Genomic DNA, 20,424 nt, shown 5'->3' on the forward strand with positions numbered 1-20,424 from the left:
CTCATCAGAACTGGGTCTTAAGCTTCCCAGCATCCATCAACATGAACCAAAATAAGTATGTATTGCTTATAATTTACCAGTCTGTGGTAATCTGTTATAGCAGCAGAAATTGGACTAAGAAACGTATCTGTATATTCAAACACATAGTACACAGTACACATTAAACACGCATAACCACATACACCCACGTACCATGATGCCATTTTGCTCTATGTGTTTTTTTGCCTATTGTCATTTGTTTCCTCTTTTTTAATTCTTTGTTTCTTCATAATTTTTTTTGAGAAATTCCAGTCCTGTCTCCCTGTGTGTACTTGCAGCTGTGTATGTATTTACTGAATTTCACGTAAAGATAACTAAGAAGAAGACAGCACACCCAGAGGCCAGATTAGGAAGTGCAGATTTCTAGATTCCAGGTTCACAACTTTTTTGGTGTTAACAGGACTTTTATATAATAGGATTTGGGACATCAGCTAAATTCTTCCTTAAATGAAGTTTCTTCTTAAAATCCTTCCTCAGGCAGTGGAGGATGGCCCGAGTGCTTGGGCCCTGCATCCACATGGGAGACCAGGAGGAAGCACCTGGCTCCTGGCTTCAGATCGGCGCAGTGCACTGGCCGCAGCGGCCACTCGGGGGTGAACCAACGGAAAAGGAAGACCTTTCTCTCTGTCTCTCTCTCACTGTCCACTCTGCCTGTCAAAAAAAAATGAATAAAGTACAGATGTTATGAAGAAAGCATTGTTATATTTAACTTATATTTAATTTCCTATAGTGACCATCACAAAAGACTCTACCAGAACTGTAACATTACACAGACTACCACAGCGTTATCCAGAAAAGAGAGCATCAAAGACATCTGTCCAGCAACTGTCTGCTCAACCTTGGACTACCATGCTAGTTATTAGTCACTCAGCCAAAGATTTCAAAATATCTTATGTTTCAAAATATCTTATGTAATCTTCTTCATTTTTGCCTGTCATTAAAAAACAGTATGCCAACTCAGTTGGAGCACTGATAAGGACTAGCGCAGAGCAAAACATAGATGCAAATTTAGGGAGAATTTGAGACATTCCTGGAGAGAGCTGCAACACATTAGTGCCTTCAGCTGCCCATTGAGTCCACTCTCCTAGTTCGAGTGGATCATTTGTTATGTGGAGCAATGTATGTCCTGGAATTTTGGTGGCAGGAAGTGGTGAGAGGTAGCAGATGTCATTTGTGTGTGGTCAGATCTGAGGGATCCACATGCTCCAATTCAACCAACCACAGGTGCAAATTATTATAAATAAATTTCACTTATTACTAAATACCTAGTATTTATATCATACTAGCTTGCATACGTAATCTAGAAATGAGTTACAGCATCCTGGAGGGAAGATGTATGCAGGTGATTGAAAGCACCGATCTAAGGGTTCAGGGGATGCCGGGGTGGGGGTGAGATCTAGTAACCAATCCTCCTGGGGACACTGAGAAAGGACTTATTTTCTTTCTAAAAGAAAAATACTTCCAGCTATTTTAAGCATTTTATATTTAAAAATGCCCCTCTTAACTGCTTTATTGGACTAAAGTGAGTAGGAAATAGGAGATAAACAAGTGTTGTGGGGATTTTAACTATACTGGAAAATCTGAAGCATGAGAAAACTTCCAGAAGAGAGAGGAGGAAAACCCATATGGTGTATTTTGGTTCAAGAAATGTTATTTATAAATACTTCTGAAATTTGAAAATGATAACCAAGCATCATCTTTTAATTTTTGGTTTAAAAATAAACTTCAGTTATTACTAATTATAAGACTCTTCAGTGACCTAACAGCATTGATCTGGTTACAATAGCTGGTGTTGCAGTAATATGTCCTTAGCAGTTTTCTGTTGTCATATGCTGAGCAGCCTCAACCCACAGTACTAGAATTTCTCATCACCTTTTTACAGCATGTTGACATCCACTGAGGATTTCTGCACAATAAAAGTTACCGCATGCCACCTACTTTATGACATAGGAACAGGAGTCAGAGTCATATCAAGGATGTAGACAAATCCTTACTACCATGAAAACTCAGCTCAGTTGCCCTCTGCTTTTCTCAAGATTCCAGAACAGAATAGACTAGTATATAGTGGGTCAGCTGGAGTCCTAACAATTGGCAGTAACATAGGGGAATGGCAGCAGGACTGAAGTGAAAAGAAAACACTGGTAGAAAGTTTCAGGAAATCCTGATGCCACTTAAAGTGTCTGTGCATACAGCTGTGTATGTATTTATTGCATTTCTTTAAGAGTTCCAGAGGACAGAGAAGATATTTTTTAAAGATTTATTTGAAAGGCTGAGCTACAGAGAGGCAGAGACAGAGAGAGACAGAGAGGTCTTCCATTCGTGGCTCCATTGGCCACAACGGCTGGAGCTGAGCCAATCCAAAGCCAGGAGCCAGGAGCTTCCTCCCAGTCCCCCAGGCAGGTGCAGGGTCCCAAGGACCCAGGCCATCCTCCACTGCCCTCAGAGGCCATATTAGAGAGCTGGATCAGAAGTGGAGCAGCTGGGACTAGAACCAGTGCCATATGGAATGCTGTCACTCTATGCCACAGCAACAGCCCCATAGAAGGCAATTTTTTTTTTCTCACTTCCCTCACATCCTGTTTTTAACCCAAGGAGCCATGGCTGTACTGTGTGTGTGAGAAGAGCGTCACTATCAGCTGATGAATTTTGTAGCCATTTCCCTCATATCTGTCTGGCTGAAGAATCAACCTTGAATTATTGCATCATGTTAATGTTGGAGGCTGCCATTAAGGAAGGCGAGTGAAAGGCAATGAGAACTCTGTATGTTACTTTGACAACTTTTTTTTGAAATCTAAGGTTAAAGATAAATTACTAAAAGTAGGAAACAATCATATAACATGTGCTATGCATATATAGCAGGCATATGCAATATAGAACAGATTGCTCACAGAAACATAAACCCTAACACAAAATATATTAATGCAGGCTACTACGGAGAAGAATAGTTTTCAATAACATTCAAGTGATGAATTTTTTATTTGTTAACAGTACTTTAACATTCATAGCAAATCCTAAATAATTATACCAATACACAGAAATATGATTTATTTTATTTTTGAAAGTCACTGAGGTAAACTTACCATTGAAAGTGAACCTGACTCTGTTCAGGAAATTGAGACAATTTTTAAACAACCATTTAAAAATTGTAAAGCCACATAATTTTCCTCTGTGTTCTTAAATGAGAAAATAAGAAAATGAAATTGGTAACAGGAGAGAGTGAGTACTTGTTTCTAAAAACACATACTGCATAATGTGAAGCAGTTTTGAAAATTGGAAGTGTCATTCAAGGCCAAATTGCATAGAATCCCTTTGCATTTATTACATCCCAAGTGCCCACAGTTAGGCTATGGTTCTCCACAAAGCTGTGCAATTTGCCACAGGAGAGTACATCACATTAGACAGCTTCCTTTGCATGTTTCCATAGTGTACGTACACTAAGCAGTCATAAGGAATTGAATTTTCAAAATAATTGTAAAACTAACTCAATTTTTAATAGAAGTCACATTCTTAAAAATGAATTAAGATAAAAAGTAAAAAAAGCACAGAAATCCAATTTTTGATTAAAAACAACCCCGAGTAACTATATATAGTACTCAAGTGTACAGGCAAATCCATGGTGCTGGGACACAGTGGGAACTGCACAAAAGTAGTTTTACAAAACAGCAGATCCAGTCTAGTAAAAGCTTTGTCTAACATCCAGTAGGGATTTGTAGTAGATGTCCCATTGTCTTGCCCACGTGCCCTTGCCCTGTCAGTTACAGTACACGCAGAGGCAGCTTCCTAGTGCCAGCACCTGCATTTCTTCTGTAGTAGGGCAGGCTGCATTTCTGGAGAATTAACAGTCCCCAGGAGCATCTCTTGACTACTGACTGATCAGAGTCGGTATGTCACGTAAACGGTAAAATAACTATATTTTGCATAATACTTTGTAGCAAACCTGTAGTTCACAGGGAATAGCATATTCATTATTTCATATATCCACAGTTGACTGGTTGTATTGAACTGTATGTCTGACACATAGAATGTCGTTGTTGGCCACATATTTTCAAGATATTTTTATTCCTCCTTTAATACTACCACAATCATTACATATAATTTGTCCATTGATATGTGTTCTCTATTCCTCAATAACAGTACAGGGTTTTCAACAGGCACAAAAGGACCTGTCTCTGTGACAACTGTTCCTTTGTGCCATGATAGTATGTCTGGCTGATGTAAAGGTTCATGTCACAGTCATGGGAATGGATGCCTAAAATTGAAAGAAAGAAAAAAAAAAAAAGATCGAAGAACTCTGCTTCCTGCAAAACAGCAGGAATTGTGATTCCTAACTGTAAAAGAATGACTCAGGGACTGAAAATCACATATAAGTAGGAGGAAAGTTGGGACTTGTGCATGGTGCTGTGGGCATCTATGTACATTTTCATTTAAGGATAGGGCAGGAATTGTTTGAAAATACCTAGGATAGAATGATACTATGTAGGAGGGGAAGAAGTCCCCACCTTCAAGGGCATCTTTATCTTTTGGGGAGTTCTAGAATACGGTGGTAGGATGATGAGAATGTGAAAGGATTTGTTTACAGTAAGGTTGGGTTCCGTGAAACAGTCTAAGGGGTGAGGAACAAGAGCAAACAACCAGTGAGGGTGAATGAAGGAGTGGAGGAGAGGCCTGACTTCTGGGTTGGGCCCAGTGATTCTCAAGATAAGAAGAGTGGAAGATGTTTACAAGCTTATATACATGTTATGAGAGCCTGGTGCATCCAGGACTTTCTTCTCCATGACACACTACATGTCCCACAGCACATAGCAAGATTTTGGCTAGTCCCATTTTCCCAGCTTGCTAAGAGGTGGTCTGGGCTTGGGGTAAGATCCTAAGCATGGTTTACAAAACCCTTTATCATCTATCCTTATATTCTGATATTTCTCTATAGCATAATTAAATTACAAAAGATATTCCCCCTTCACAATCTAGTTCCAGATGGACATGGCTTATATGCTCTCTCTCTCTTCCTGGGATTTGCTCTATGGCTTTGGGAAACCTGAGTTACCTCCGTGTCATTCTCTGACAAAGGGCAATGGTGATAAAGGTATTTAATAAATATAAGTGATATGAGAACTAAATGAGTGAATTAATGTAAATCAGCAGAATCAGACTCATGGTAAATATGCAGGAAGTGGTGAATATTATTTTGATTAGAACAATTTTAGAAATTTTCTTAATTCTAATTATAGACTGATATTGAATTTGGTTACATAATCTTTATGGTCATCATTTATTTTATTTGTGGAAGAGCTCAAACAATATAAGTAATTTAAAGAACATTATTAGGAAACATTCAATTTTCTCTAACTCTAGTATAGCTTATGCCACTTTTCAAATTATGATTTGATATTTTACACTTGAGAACACAGCCATCCATGACAATCTTTTTAAAATAATTTTATTTATTGAGTTAGTTTTATCTCAAATTATTTTAGTTACTTAAGAGTGTATTTTACGGTATCTTTTTATTAAAGATTTATTTTATTAATTCGAAAGAGTTACAGAGAGAGGTAAAGACAGAGAGAGGTCTTCCATCCGCTGGTTCACTCCTCTGATGGCAGCAACGGCCGGAGCTACGCCAATCTGAAGCCAGGAGCCAGTATCTTCTTCCGGGTGTCCCACGTGGGTGCAGGGGCCCAAGCACTTGGGCCATCCTCCACTGCTATCCCAGGACACAGCAAAGAGCAGGATCGATAGGAAGAGTAGCAGCCAGTACCCTAACTGGTGCCCATATGGGATGCTGGCACTTAAGGCCAGGGCTTTAACTTACTGTGCCACAGTGCCAGGCCCTACTGTATCTGTTTTTTTTTTTTTTTTTAAGAGTTATTTATTCGAAAGACAGAGTTACAGAGAGGCAGAGACAGAGACAGAGAGGTAGATCTTCTGTCTGCTGGTTCATGCTCCAAATGGCCTCAAAGGCTGGAGTTAGGTCCGTCCAGGATCCAGGATCCAGGAGCTTCCTCCAGGTCTTCCATGTAGTACAGAGGCCCAAACACTCAGGCCATATTCCACTGCTCACTCAGGCCATAGCAGAGAGTTGGATCAGAAAAGGAGCAGCCAGGACTTGAACTGGCACCGATACAAGATGCCGGCACTTCAGGCAATAGCTTTACCAGTTATGCCACAATGCCAGCCCCATTATTGTATCTTGTCAATATCCATTCAGGACACCCACCTGGGTTGCTGGGATACAAGCACTTGAGCTATCACCACTTAAGATGTCTGTTAGCTGGAGTCAGAACTGGAGCTAATTCTGAATTGCTGGTACTTTGTTAGGAGTTGTGTGCTTATGAAGCAATGTTTTAACCCCTACACCAGACACTCACCTCTTTAAAGTGTTTTTGAGTGGCTAAGGCAATGTAGGTATATGTTTAGACGGTCTGTTTGAATTACCTTATGAAGCTGTGTATTTATTATAGACAGGGATTCCTTTCCTGCACTTCTTATTCTAGTCATGTGAAACTGTAAACATGGGTAGGTTTTTAGATGAAACTGCACAGTGAAATGGCTTCTGTGCTTTTCTGGAGTTTGACTCTGCCCTTAAACTTGCAAGTGGAGGATTTTAAGGGTTGACGTCTATTTATTAGTTAACAGGCTGCTTAGGACAGCATTTGTGCCGTCTTTTCCTGGAACTCTTACTAACTCAACACGAGACAATCCATCAATGCTGCACAAAGGAGGCCATGAAAGGCAGGCCTGTCTCTTGCACTTAAAATTGAAATTAGCCTGATTGGATTGCACAAAGAGTCCTCTGCAGTCAGCCCTGGTCGACTTCAAAGGACTCGCAAACATGGAGAAAAAAAATTTCCAAAACTACAAAGAGATGAGGATCTGGCACAATGTCATCTTTTGCTGAAAGCTTTTTGAGAAAAAATTTGCTGTTGAAGTTTCTGAAGAATTCATTTTAAGTTACATTTATTTGATCGACCTATTTATTTGTCATTTATTAGCTACAGGTGGCTCTAATTATTACTCTTCAAATTTGTTGATCATCTTTATATAAGTACACTTCTCTTTGGTAAGTAAACAAAATGAATAATATCCCTGGAATTCTGCTATATTGGCTGATTATTTACAGCAAACATGGAGCATAGAAATTCTTGCTGAGCAAGGCAGGAGGTAGGATCATAGGAGGAGGTTGGGTGTGGTGTGGGCAATGAGAGGGCAGTTTGGTTATAAACGGGTTAGCCATTACTTGGGTTCAGCATCTGTAGCCTTAAAGGGTTGGGGTAGGTGCCTGAATCAGCATTGCCAGCTCTCAAGACTGTCAAGAAAAAACTGAAAACTGGATTATCATGGGATTGCCCCCCAATTTTTCCATAACCGATTAGTTGAAAAACATTGTATGCCGACAAAATGAGCCATATTCATATTAAGAAAAAAATTTAAGCCACCTCTGTTCAATTGTTTACTTCAAAGTGAACATCCTAGAGAATGGTTTTAGATTTTTGTTGCCTGTATATTATTGCTTTTTTCTTCTACCACATACTTGCAGCCACGTTCAAGGACATTATGACACAATACGGTTCTGTAAATCTCACTTAGTAATATGAGTATCTCAGTTTACCAAATAGATCGCCATTGAAAAAAATAAAATTACTGCCTTCCCTCTACCCCACAACAATAGAGTACCAAAAATGTAATGTATAGGAGTGAAATTGACATTTTGAGATTATATGATAATTTACAGCCCTTGTCTATTGTTGAAAAAATTGTTTTATTCTTCTTACTACTTTTTGAACTCTTTACTTAGTATAGGGTTAATCTTACATGTATATTGGTCGGTGCCCCAGCTCACTAGGCTAATCCTCCGCCTGCGGCGCTGGCACTCCGGGTTCTAGTCCCGGTAGGAGCGCCAGATTCTGTCCCGGTTGCTCCTCTTCCAGTCCAGCTTTCTGCTATGGCCTAGGAAGGCAGTGGAGGATGGCCCAAGTGCCATCCTCCAATCCATCCAATCCAATCAGGATGGCCCAACTGCCTCTAAGCCAGGAGGAAGCACCTGGCTCCTGGCTTCAGATCGGCGCAGTGCACTGGCCGTAGCGGCCTTTTGGGGGTGAACCAACGGAAGGAAGACCTTTCTGTGTCTCTCTCATTGTCTAACTCTGCCTGTCCAAAAAAAAAAAAATCTTATGTGTATAATGTAAACTGAGGGGCTGGCATTGTGGCATAGCAGGTAAAGCCGCCGCCTGCAATGTCAGCATTTCATATGGGAGCAGTTTTGAGTCCCGGCTGCTCCACTTCCAATCCAGCTCTCTGCTATGGCCTGGGAAAGCAGTAGAAGATGGCCCAAGTCCTTGGGCCTCTGCGCCCACGTGGGAGACCTGGAAGATGCTCCTGGCTCCTGGCTTTGGATCTGCGCAGCTCTGGCCATTGTGGCCATCTGGGGAGTGAACCATCAGATGGAAGACTTCTCTCTCTCTCTGCCTCTCCTCTGTGTAACTCTGGCTTTCAAATAAATAAATAAATATTTAAAAAGTAAACTGGAAGTAAATCATTGTAAAAATTAAGAAAGGGAACTAATAGGGAGAGGAAGGGTGGGAGTATGGGTGGGGAGTATCACTATGTTCCTGATTCTGTATATAAAAATTACATGAAATTTGTTTAAATAAAATAGTTCCTTATAAAAATTAGATTTAACATTCTATCACTTAAAAAAGCAGCTGACATTTATTAAATTACTGATCTAGTATAAAAAAGAATTAGACAAGGAATCAATGTGCTATGAAGAATAAATACTTTATTCAATAATCAAACACGTAGGATAGAAAATTTTCAAGCCAAGATTAAGAGATAAAAAAAGCCTATGCCGTTGTCATCTTGATAACCTGCTTCTGAGTAAAAACTGATCTTTAGGTCTTATAGCATGGGAAACTCCAACAATATATCCTTCTTTTCAACATTATACAACAAATGGACAACAAAAGTGAGGCTATAAATCTTACTAGTCATTTAAATCTTATGAAACTCTAGGAGTTCCAATTTGAAACAACAAAATAAGCAAAATACATTCTATGTTTGATAAAACTGGGGTACAAATATAACCCTAGACCAAAAAGAAAAAGAAAAGGGGGTCCCCCATAGCAGTGATGAGTAAGAGTAAGAGAGCAACAGAGAGGATGCTACAAACCAAGCTCAGGGAAAGCAAAATCATGTTATACGCTTCTCCAAGGTTAAGGAGATTGTCTGAGGTGATAACGTAAAATCTCTTGTTTGCAATGGAGGTAATACAGATGAGCAGCTACAAGTGGGATTTGCCTCAGTTTAAGTTTCATTCCAAGAACAGAAGAGATGGAACCAATGGTAAATAACACAAACAGCACTATCTTTGCATAAACAAATCATCCATGCTGGGAAGAAGGGGTATTTTTGTACAGTAAATAGCACTATAACATGTTGCCTCTTCCCCCATTACACATGCAATAACTGATATGCCTGTTTTGCTCACAGAGTTCTGCCTGTCCCTAGTATGTAGAACAACACAATTTAACTTTTGTTATCAGTAGATCAATTATCCACTTGGGACATACATAGCTTTACACTTTGTATCTGCTTTTAGACTGCCATCTTCTTGTCTTCCAACTTCCAATCTTTTACTTTTTGACTCCTTGATCATACAATCAAACTATTAACAGTTACGCATAGATCAGTATTCACTTCTGGTAAAAATGATGGGGTCACATGGTAGATCAAAGAGCCATTGTGGGAAACTTGCTAGATTCCAAATATGCCTATTTATGCATAAATGGATCTGTGGAATCACTGGGTCAGGTGTGAGACAGAGTCAGGCCAATACTCCATTCATATTTAACCACTTTAAGCCTCAACTGTTTTTAACATTTTCTAAAAAAAAAAAAAAAATCAAACACAAACAAAAATAAAAGGGGGCAGTATAGTGAATTTCCATGGGCCACTGCAGAGCAAAGATTTTAAAAATATAATTACAACATAAAAACATGCAACAAAATAAAGTTAAATTCACATACAGTTTTTTCTTATATCTGTTTTTCTCTGGATTTTTTGAAGACTCCTCATATTGCTAAGGGAAGGTAAAATTTTTTCACTTTTGACCGTTGTTTGGAAATATTTGGCAAGGTTGAAAAAGAACAATTACACACAGACACGCACACACACACATATATACATATATGTATATGTATAATTCCACAAGAATATTCTTCTTAGAAAAATCTATATTAAAAAAATCCACCAGAGGAGCTAGTTATGTGGTACAGAGGGTTAAAGCTCTGACCTGCAGCATTGGCATCTCATATGGTCTCTTGTTCTAGTTCCAACTGCTCTACTTTTAATCCAACTCCCTGCCAATGTGCCTGGGAAAACAGTGGAGGATGGCCAAGCCCTTGGGTCCCTGCACCTACATGGGAGACCTGGAAGAAACTCCTGGCTCCTGGCTTCAGATAGGCCCAGCTGTGGCTGTTGCAGCCATTTGGGGAGTGAACCATCAGATGGAAGACCTCTGTCTCTCTCTCTCTCTCTGTCTCAACTTTTCTCTGTAACTCTGTTTTTCATATGTATAAAATAAATCTTTTGAAAAATTCCAGAGTATTTTTCTTAGAGAAATCTATACATATGTACAAAAATACAAGACCAAAGGTGTTTGTAGTACCTAAAATTTGAAGTTAACATGAAAGACCATTTCTAGAAAAATGGAAAAGTAAATTATTGTATGTTAGTACTATAGAAAATTGTACATCAGCAAAAGTGAATAGTCTGTATACAGCTAAACATGGGTCAATCTGGAAAGCAATTTTGAGAGTGAAAACAGCAACTACAAAATTGTAATGTAACTTGTGTAAATTTCAAATTATGAAAGCACATACTATAACATTATAATTTGTAGGTACACAAATATGAACACATGCATAAACTTAGGGATATTTGTGGAATTAGATGGGAATAGGAGCTTCACTATTTGCAAGGCTTATTTTTAAATTTCATTTACTTGAGAGGTAGAGAGACAGACAAACTGACAGGGATTCTATCATCTAGTTCTTTTCCCAGATGCCTAAAATGACTGGGCTACCCTGGGGCCAGAGTCAGAAGTCGGGAACGCAATCCAGATCTGCTCTGTGGGTCTGCATCGATGGGAAGCTGGAGTCAGGAGAAAGAGCAAGGCATCAAACACAGGCACTCCAACGTGGGACACTGAGGTCCCAATCTTTAAACACCCACTCCAGTTTATTTATTACAAAGAAAAGAGAGATTCTGCAGCAAAGATGGCAAATACTAACTCTGGATTTTTTTTAATAAGGAAGACAATTGTAAGGAATGAATGACTTTAATAAATTTAATGGTAAGAACATTTTTACATTTATATTTATGCTATGTTCTAATTGTAAAGCATACCTCTATGTGTGTGTATGTACACACACACATATGATTTCTATATAGTATGCAATATATTGAAATAAATATGAGCAGATGTTTTTACCTAAAAAATTCTCCCCCATTATTTTGGTCTTAAAGCCTTAAATCTCAGACTTTACTTCTAAAAATCATTGTTATGCATAACAAACTAGTAATAAGGGAAACTGTTGAGTTAATTAGATATTCTTAGTGTTTCTTATTATCACCCTGAGCTTCCAGTGGCACCCAGTTTTCATACTAGAAAAGTCAAAGAAAAGGAAAATACAAGCTTCCCAGGGATGTGTAAAGTGTTGAACAAAAAAGAATTCCTCACTAATGTTTTAGTTGAATTCTTCTCCCCATCTAAAAATTGTCAAGGTGAGGAGACCAGGCTTAGGGAGTAGGCACTCTACTAATAACGAAATGATATGTACCTTGACATGCCACTGTAGGGATAAGGTTGAATGGGGATGTAGATGTCTTTATGTCTATCCTTAGTCCGTGTACTAGAAAACTGAAGCCTGCCTATGCAGGCTGAGTGACTTGTTTAAAGTATCACCGATTTGAGGGCAGAAGTGGATTTTAAGTCCTAACCTTCCACTCTTTTATAATTTGAGGAAATGTATTATACTTGCAGATGGACCAAAATCCACTATTCAAGCCCTCACTGACCTTTATTTTCCAAACAAAATTTTCAGGTAGATGGCTGGAAATGTGACAATTATGCAAAATCTGGAAATTTTTATACACTCACAGATCATTAGCTTTTATGGATTACTGTAACTCACCTCACAAAGACTGCAGACACTGAGAAGTTGATCATTTTATAAATACTTATAAAATGGATCATTTTATAAATACTTAACTAAATATTGTCTTGGTTATCAAGTCACACATACTTAAATGTTGGTAACAGAGAATACCATTTTAAAAGCAATTAATTTCAAAGTTTCCTCCATATTCACCTTGTGTTTGTGTGTCCAACTAAGTAGAAATGAACTCCTTTTATTCACTGCTGGTGCATAGCCCATTTAGAAGGTCCAAAAGTCTTTGTAATCACATGAGTAATGAAATGAAGTGCAATGTCTGAGCCAGTTCTTCCAGGGCATAAACCAACCCTTGGAAAGAAATGTGAGAAACAGAAGTGTTTGTGTCTCAGTCTGTTTTCTGTTGCTAGGATAGAGTATCTCAGACTGGATAATTTACGAAGAAAAGAGGTCCATGGTCAAGGGTGCTGCACATGGTGAAAGCCTGCTCACTGGTGGGTACTCTGCAGAGTCCAGCGGCTTCACAGGATCCAAGAGACACAACTACAGGAGAGAGAACCAAAGTGTCTTTTACAGCAGACTCTCCGTAACATATGAATGGGTAATCCATTCATGATAGCAGAGTTTCCATGATTTAATAACTTCTCAAAGGCAACACCTGGTCCTACCTCTTAATATTTCAAAGAAAATAATTTTAACTCGAGTCTTTTAGGAGACATCAAACCCTAACAGTTCAGATAATTTTTTAAAGATTTATTTATTTGAAAGTCAGAGTTACACACAGAGGAGAGAGGCAGAGAGAGAGAGAGAGGTCTTCCATCTGATTCACTCCCCAGATGGCCACAACAGCCAGAGCTGTGCCGATCCGAAGCCAGGAGCCAGGAGTTTCTTCCAGGTCTCCCACGTAGGTGCAGGGGCCCAAGGACCTGGGCCATCTTCCACTGCTTTCCCAGGCCATAGCAGAAAGCTGGATCGGAAGAGGAGCAGCTGGGACTAGTACCGGCGCCCATATGGGATGTTGGCACTTCAGTCCAGAGCATTAACCCGCTGCGCCACAGTGCTGACCCAGTTAGCTTTTTTTCTATTTTAAGAGTATTAAATTTACTATCAAGTAAAATCTAATGCAATAAGATAATCTGATTTCATAAACTTCCCTAAACTTTTCCAATGAAGGAAACTTCCTGGCATATTTGACATGTCAGAATTCTCACCCAAGATATCTAGGAACTAGAAGGAACTACTAGGTAAGGGTAAAACCTAAACAATACTTCTTTAAAAGATTACATAATTATATCTATTTAATAAATAAGGATATTTGTATATTTTCTAAACTATAAGTACATTCTTTAAGAAAAGTGGAATACTACATTAAGGCAGGAGACACTAAAACAGAATAAGTTAATTTCTTTTCCTTTTCCGAAAAAGTAAATGTCAGTTACTTTGTGATATGCTGAATTAGATATCGACAGAAACACACACACACAGAGAATGTGATTAAGTATCTTCTTATTTAGTGTACTGTTTATGTATTCTGTCTTGATGAAAATGCACTCAAACACAATTGATCACTGATTTTAATTTCCTTTATTGTGCGGAGACAAATGAAAAGGAAAGGGAATTAAATGAAGGATTTGCTTAGCCAGGTGTGCTTCGTCTCTTGATCCAGATGGTGAGAGCATCCTGTGTTCCATATCCCTGAATGTGCAAAGCAACAGTACACACCTCATCCCTGGCCACACAAAGCAGTTTCCTAGGAAGTAGAGTTAAAAAGCCTCGTTCCTTACTCTTTCAATATGAGAGGATCATAATGAGCATAATTTTTATGAATCATGTAATAAAATGGAGAATCTTAGTATGTCTGTACAATACAACATGTTTTGAAAATTAAAAAATAGTAGATGTTTTTGGTATTAGGACTCAATGATCAAGTATATTCACTATGAATTTTAATTGCAAGATGATTGACAATTTCTGCCTCTTTTTCTAGGTTTAAACCTGTGACTTATTTAGAACTTAAAATGTGAAGTGAATGAAAATATAGAGAATTATAGAGAATAATTGTTATTTTTCTTCAAATTCTGAATATTTGCTGTATAAATAAATAAAATTCAGGAATATGATCTGTAATTAAAAGATCCAAAATTTCTTAGGCTTCCTTTGTAATAATAATATGGGTTTTTAAGTCTTTTATTTGGCAGACAGCATTACTCTCCAAGCCACATCATTCTGAAGTCCTTTAGGGGCTGAAATTGTTTAAGATTTGTTTTCAATCTGTTTACTTTCCCAGGAAATTCATTCTCAATAAAAGCATAAAGCTGTTTACCCTAGGTATACATCACTATAACATCCATCCATACAAATAATTAAGATGTTAAATCTTGGGGCCAGCGTTGTAGTGCAGAATGTTAAGTCCCTGGCTGAAATGGTTGTGTCCCTTATAAACCGCTCCACTTGTGATCCACTTCCTTGGTAATGTGCCTGGGAAAGCAGCAGAGAATGGCCCAAGTACTTGAGCTCCTGACACTCACCTGAGTGACCTGGATGTACTTCCAGGGTCATGGCTTCAGCCGGTGGCCCAGCCTGGGCATTGTGGCCATTTGGAGAGTGAAAAAGCAGATGGAAGATCTCGCTCTGTCTCTGTAACTCTGCCTTTCAAAGAAATAAGTGAATCTCTCAAAAGAAAGAGTAAAGTCTTTGGAGACTAAATCAGGATTTCTTCTAGACACCTGTCTGTGATACCCAAAGGACATGACCCCTCCTTTTTGGGTCCTATCAAGTTTCCCACCCAAGTTTCATACAGTGTGAAATACCCAAAGGACACGAGTTTCTATGTGTCTTTTCCAGTTCATTCTTAACTTTTTTGTGGGATGGGGTCATGATCTTTCTGTACTTGTACTCTCCAAGGTCAATCATGGTATCTTGATTTTTCAAGGATTTTTATAACGATACTTGAAAAATCTTAACGTTAGAAGAAAACTGAGTTTTGTATTCATTGTCATTGAACTTCTGGATATTTCTGTGGCATTGTCTAGAGCACAGTTAAAACTTCTTACATTCTCACAGAAAGCCTCAGTCACGTTCAGGAAGCCAGGAGAGAAGGGGTCTGTGAAGAACTTTCAAAGTCATGGCTACTTCTCTGAACCCTGCTTGCGTGTGCGGTGTTGTGAATAGTCATTGAAGCTGGAAGAGTAATTTATCTGTGAAACTGAGGTTCAACACAGATGCATTAAGTTGAACTGTAAAGCTCTCTCTTCATCTTATTAATATCAGTTTTGTTTTTTTTCTAATGGAACTGGAAAGAAAGTATCACATACAAAATCTTGTGAATTGAGCTGACTTGCACCTTAGAATCAGTAGGGCTATAGGTTCCAGGCCCCCATCAGCACAGACATGGAGACAGAAAAAGTTTCTCCACTTGGTTTCTTGCGCATCCTTGGCAGCCAACAATTATGCTCTTTTCTGGCACTCGGCACTGTCCCAAGTTCTAGGACATCAGCTCCTCCTCCAATGAACTCCAAGATCCCCAAGTGCTAGGACACCAACTCCTCCTCCAATGAACTCTGTCAACTACTTGCAAGCAGGTGTAGATTCACACACCTTTGTCCATGGCTTCACACATCCCCCCATGTTTATTTCTACTGAACAGCTGGTACTTCTGTCTGCCTTCCCCTGCTTGACTGAAAGGCCTGCAGTACACAAATATTCTCGTTAGTGTCATATGTCAATTAAAAGAGCTTGATTACATGAATTTTCTTCTTTGGAAATATTATAGAATATCCATAATCATTTTCTTGTTGTTGAAATTCAGTGTTTTAGTCTCTTGCAAGGTATATCATAAAATGATCATCTTCCCAGAGATGTTTCTGTAATCTTTGTTTTTGATCTAAAATTAGTCTATTTCAAACTGGAAGAGACAGTATAAAACATTCTGGTTATTTTTTATTTGAGAATGTATCTTTGAAAGTGCCCATTTTGGTGTGGATGATTGACGTATTGGTTAAAATGTCATCTGGGTCAGTCACATTCCATAACAAACTGCCTGGATTCAGGTCTTGACTCTGCTCCCAATTCCAACTTGCAGCTAATATGTACCCAAGTGATGGCTCAAGTGATTGGGCTCCTGTCACCCACTTGGGAGACCTAGATTGAGTTTCTGGCTCCTCACTGTGGCCTCGTCCAGGCTTGACTCTTGCAGCCATTTGGGGAATGAAACAGTATTTGGGAATATCTGTCTGCACATTTGTCTCATTTGTTTCTATCTCTCTGCCCCTCAAATAAGCAAATAGTAAAAATAATGGTAAATAATATGAATTAACACTAAAATAAAAAATCCCAGCCTGAAAATTTTTTCTCTGAGTTGGCATCTATGACATCAAATTTGATTGTATTGCTTGCTCCCTGGTGCACTGAAACTATTATATAAAGATTATTAATCCTAGCATATTGTAACTTTTAGAAAGTAAAGCCACTGTGGAAATTAGAATTCACTTCAGAGAACATAAAATAAGACAGGCTTCTTGCATCTCATACTTCAAGGACAAATGACAGAGAAATAAATAGCAGTCCAAGGTCACAGAACTTTTTCCATCCCACCATGGATCCTGAATACTAGGTTTACAATGGGACTGAAACCAATTGCAATCAATAATAGTAATCATAAGAAGTGTGTCCCTATAACTCTATGGAACTACTTTCCATAAATTTTCACTTAATGGAATTGAACTGAAAGTGGTTCTGAGGCATTCATAACATTCTCTTTGTTGTGCAGAGACACAATGCAAGAAGGCTTCTTAAATACAGACTTCAAGGTCAAGGAGAGGAGGCAAATTGTCTTTGTGATTCCTCTGGTCTTGAAACATGGTTCTATGCTAAGAAACCATGCTGATGGGAGGCAAGAAACAAAGATATAAAAGAACACATGTCATCCCTAGGAAAAGCATGCAGAGTATCAGTAGAACAAAATAAAAATACATCCAAAGGGAAAAAAAATAACTGTTCTGTTATAAAGAAGAATAAAAGAGCCAGCAGAAACAAGGCATTCTTAGGTGAAATATATTCAGTAATGTGTGACTAATTAATTTCATTCTGTTTATCGACACAGTTCTTTTTAATTCCATTGGCCAGAAATTGGTGCCTAAATATATAAAGAGAAAACCAATAAAAAGTAGAAAGGCACCAATGATTGCTTTCCATCACTTCCTTAGACTTACACATCTGTGCTATTATTTCCCTTTCTACTTCACAACAATGACTTGAGATTTTAGAAACGGTGAGCTGCTGTTTGAGAAACACATCTTTAAATAATAATTGTACTAGGAAGGCTGATAATGGATGAAAGAGGAAGTATTCTGTTCAGAGCTGAACTGTTTTTCAGTCAGTGACATCATCTATGAGAATTCAGCTACCTATGTTGGCACAATGCTCTGATACCAGCACCTCATCTTGGGGGAAGCAGTGGAGAGCTATATTCAGCAGCTCGGACACTGATCACTGCATCACCTATCAGATCAAGCCTGCCACTCTCAGCTCCCTTGGGGGAGATAAAAATCAAGGGACATTTGTTCATCTCCATACCAAACACTGACTTAGTTATCTATGTCACTCTGCTTGGAAGAGAAGACCCCCAGCATTGTCTTTTGCCATGGTGTAAAATATTGAAAAGATAAAAACCTGCCTGGCTTTCTGATTATTGACTAGACATATAGATTGCAACTGACTAATACTGGAGTGTCAAGAGCCTCCAGAATGGCAGATTGTTTATATTTTCTGCAGTGCTTTTAACACTAAATTAGAAAAGATACTAAATGGCATTGGAACTGACAGGGTGTAGAAACTGATATCAATACAACTATTCAGAAATGGAAGGGAGTCTTAGCTTTAAACGTCAAGTTCAAATTGATCTGTAGACAGAGAAAGACTCCCTCCTGGAAAGCAAAAATGCAGCCAAAATTCATCTATAGAGACAACAGATGAACTTGGCGAACTCATTATAGTGTTCGTGAAGCTGTTTGATAAACTGTAGAACAGAGACAAAACTTTCCGTCAAAAGAGCAATCTGAGGCCCCCTACTCTACCTGCCAACAGTAGCTAATACCAACAGCTCTTTACAAGGAATGTTCAGGGCATGGGAAAATGAAGGAGTGATTCAGTGAGCAAGAGAGAAAGCTCTGGATCTGTCAAAGGCGTTGCTTGCAATGCCTGGTATTGGTTCTATGCCAAAACCCAATGATGCAGCAAAAAATCTGCAGTGAGCTACTCAGGAAAGATCAACATTCAGCATAAGAGAAACTCGGTTGACAATTCATTTAAAATTCTACACCTGGAATAGGGCAAGACTGAATGAGCCAAATGTCATTCATGGGTGTGATAATGACTATTAAATATTAGAACAATCGTCCTTTCCTGTGGCTCAAAGACTACCTTGCAGATTATGCCTTCAGAGCCTTTGGGATTTCATATGGGATCAACATGTTTAGGCTTACACATTTAGCTCCAAATGAATCCAATTCTTCTGATCTTGACAAATTTTACTCCAAACAGTTTAGAGAATTTATCCATGAATCTATACTCCAAGACTGAAATTGGGATAATGTTGCTGTGAAACAGCTTGATATGTGTGCAGGAAGAGTAGAGATATTGCATTAATATTTCCCATCAGAACCTCCTGTGGAATACCAGCTTGCAGTTGGTGCACTCCAGATTCCTCTGAGAACACATGCTGAGGTCTTGCTCCCTGGCTACTCTTGTCAATGCCTGAGCACTGACAGGGCCACCGGAGCAGAACACTTATGTCTCACATGGGGCTCCTAGGAGGCTATCTTTTCTTGGGAATCACCTATTAGCTTAGGGAGCCTGTCTCAAAACCACTATGGTCTATATCTTCTCCAATCCTTCCTTCCTCTTCTCTTTTCACAGGGACCATATATGCATCACTGTCTAAATGCTTTTTCCTGGGGGCCAGGGCTGTGGTGTAGTAAGTTCAGCCTCTACCTGTGATGCTGACATCCCACATGAGCACCAGTTTGTGTCCCAGCTGCTTCTTTTCAGATTAGCTCTCTACTTATGGCTTGGGAGAGCAGTGGAAGACAGCCCAAGTGCTTGGGCCCCTGCACCAGTGTTGGACACCCAGAAGAAGCTCCTGGCTCCTGGCATTGGATCAGCCCAGCTCCTGCTGTTGCAGCCTTTCGCGGAGTAAACCAGCAGATGGAAGACCGTCTCTGTCTCTCTGTCTGTAGCTATCCATCTATCAAGTAAATAAATTAATATTTTATTTAAAAAAAAAAAACTTTTTCCTCTTCCTCTGGGCTTTTCTCTTTTTATCCTACTAGCATTATCTCAATAAATCTCTGGCAACCTAATCCTGTCGTGGTGATTGCTTCTTTGAGGATCTAATTTGGCACAAGCTGGTATTTCTAACCTATAGAAGGCTGCCAGAGTTTGATTCTGCCAACCACAGGCTCTACTTTTAGAAGAGCCTGGGTGATTTGTCAAAATGGGTAAAAAGAGTTAGAAAAATGTATCACGAGTTTCCTAACTGTAATCCATGTAAGATTTAAGTGATTTTCTTTCCTGGAAGTACATAAAAGGAAATGCAGAAGACATTATATTTTCTCAAGGTATCTGGCTATGTCTCATATCAGAATGGATTTGCTGCACATATATTACTGGGCCCCAAGGGATGACTAACTCAGCTCAAAGACACTTCAGGGGAGGCTGTGAAGAATACATGTGCAATTTGGAGAGATGGAGAAGTTTGGACAAAGGCCCATCAGACTAAAACTCCCATCTCTTGTGATACTTATAGAGCACTTAGTGTGCAGCAGGCAGTGTATGGAGCACAATACATACTATTTACATATACAAACACATGGAAACAAATGGCAATCTTTCTGACAACCTTGTGAAAGTAACAATATCCATTTGTTAAGAAAGAGACCCTCAAGGCTTAGTCAATTTATTTAACTTGACAAAAAATGCACCTCTGGTTAAGGGCCATGATATAAACCCAGATCTATCATCCCCCAAGAACTACACTAATAGTAATCCCCTGCCTCCCTCTCAGGGGAAGGATATCAAGTTCTGGATGGCCAGATTTTGATACACACTGTAAGGAGTGGTGGGAGACAGGTTCCTGTCTTTAGTTTGTGGCATCACAGTTTGTAAACTATAGACCTTTTTCCACGTCATGAAAATCATCTGTAGGAGAATGTGTTGT

The sequence above is a fragment of the Lepus europaeus genome, chromosome 4 (genome assembly GCF_033115175.1).
Source record: "Lepus europaeus isolate LE1 chromosome 4, mLepTim1.pri, whole genome shotgun sequence".
Lineage (NCBI taxonomy): Eukaryota > Metazoa > Chordata > Mammalia > Lagomorpha > Leporidae > Lepus > Lepus europaeus.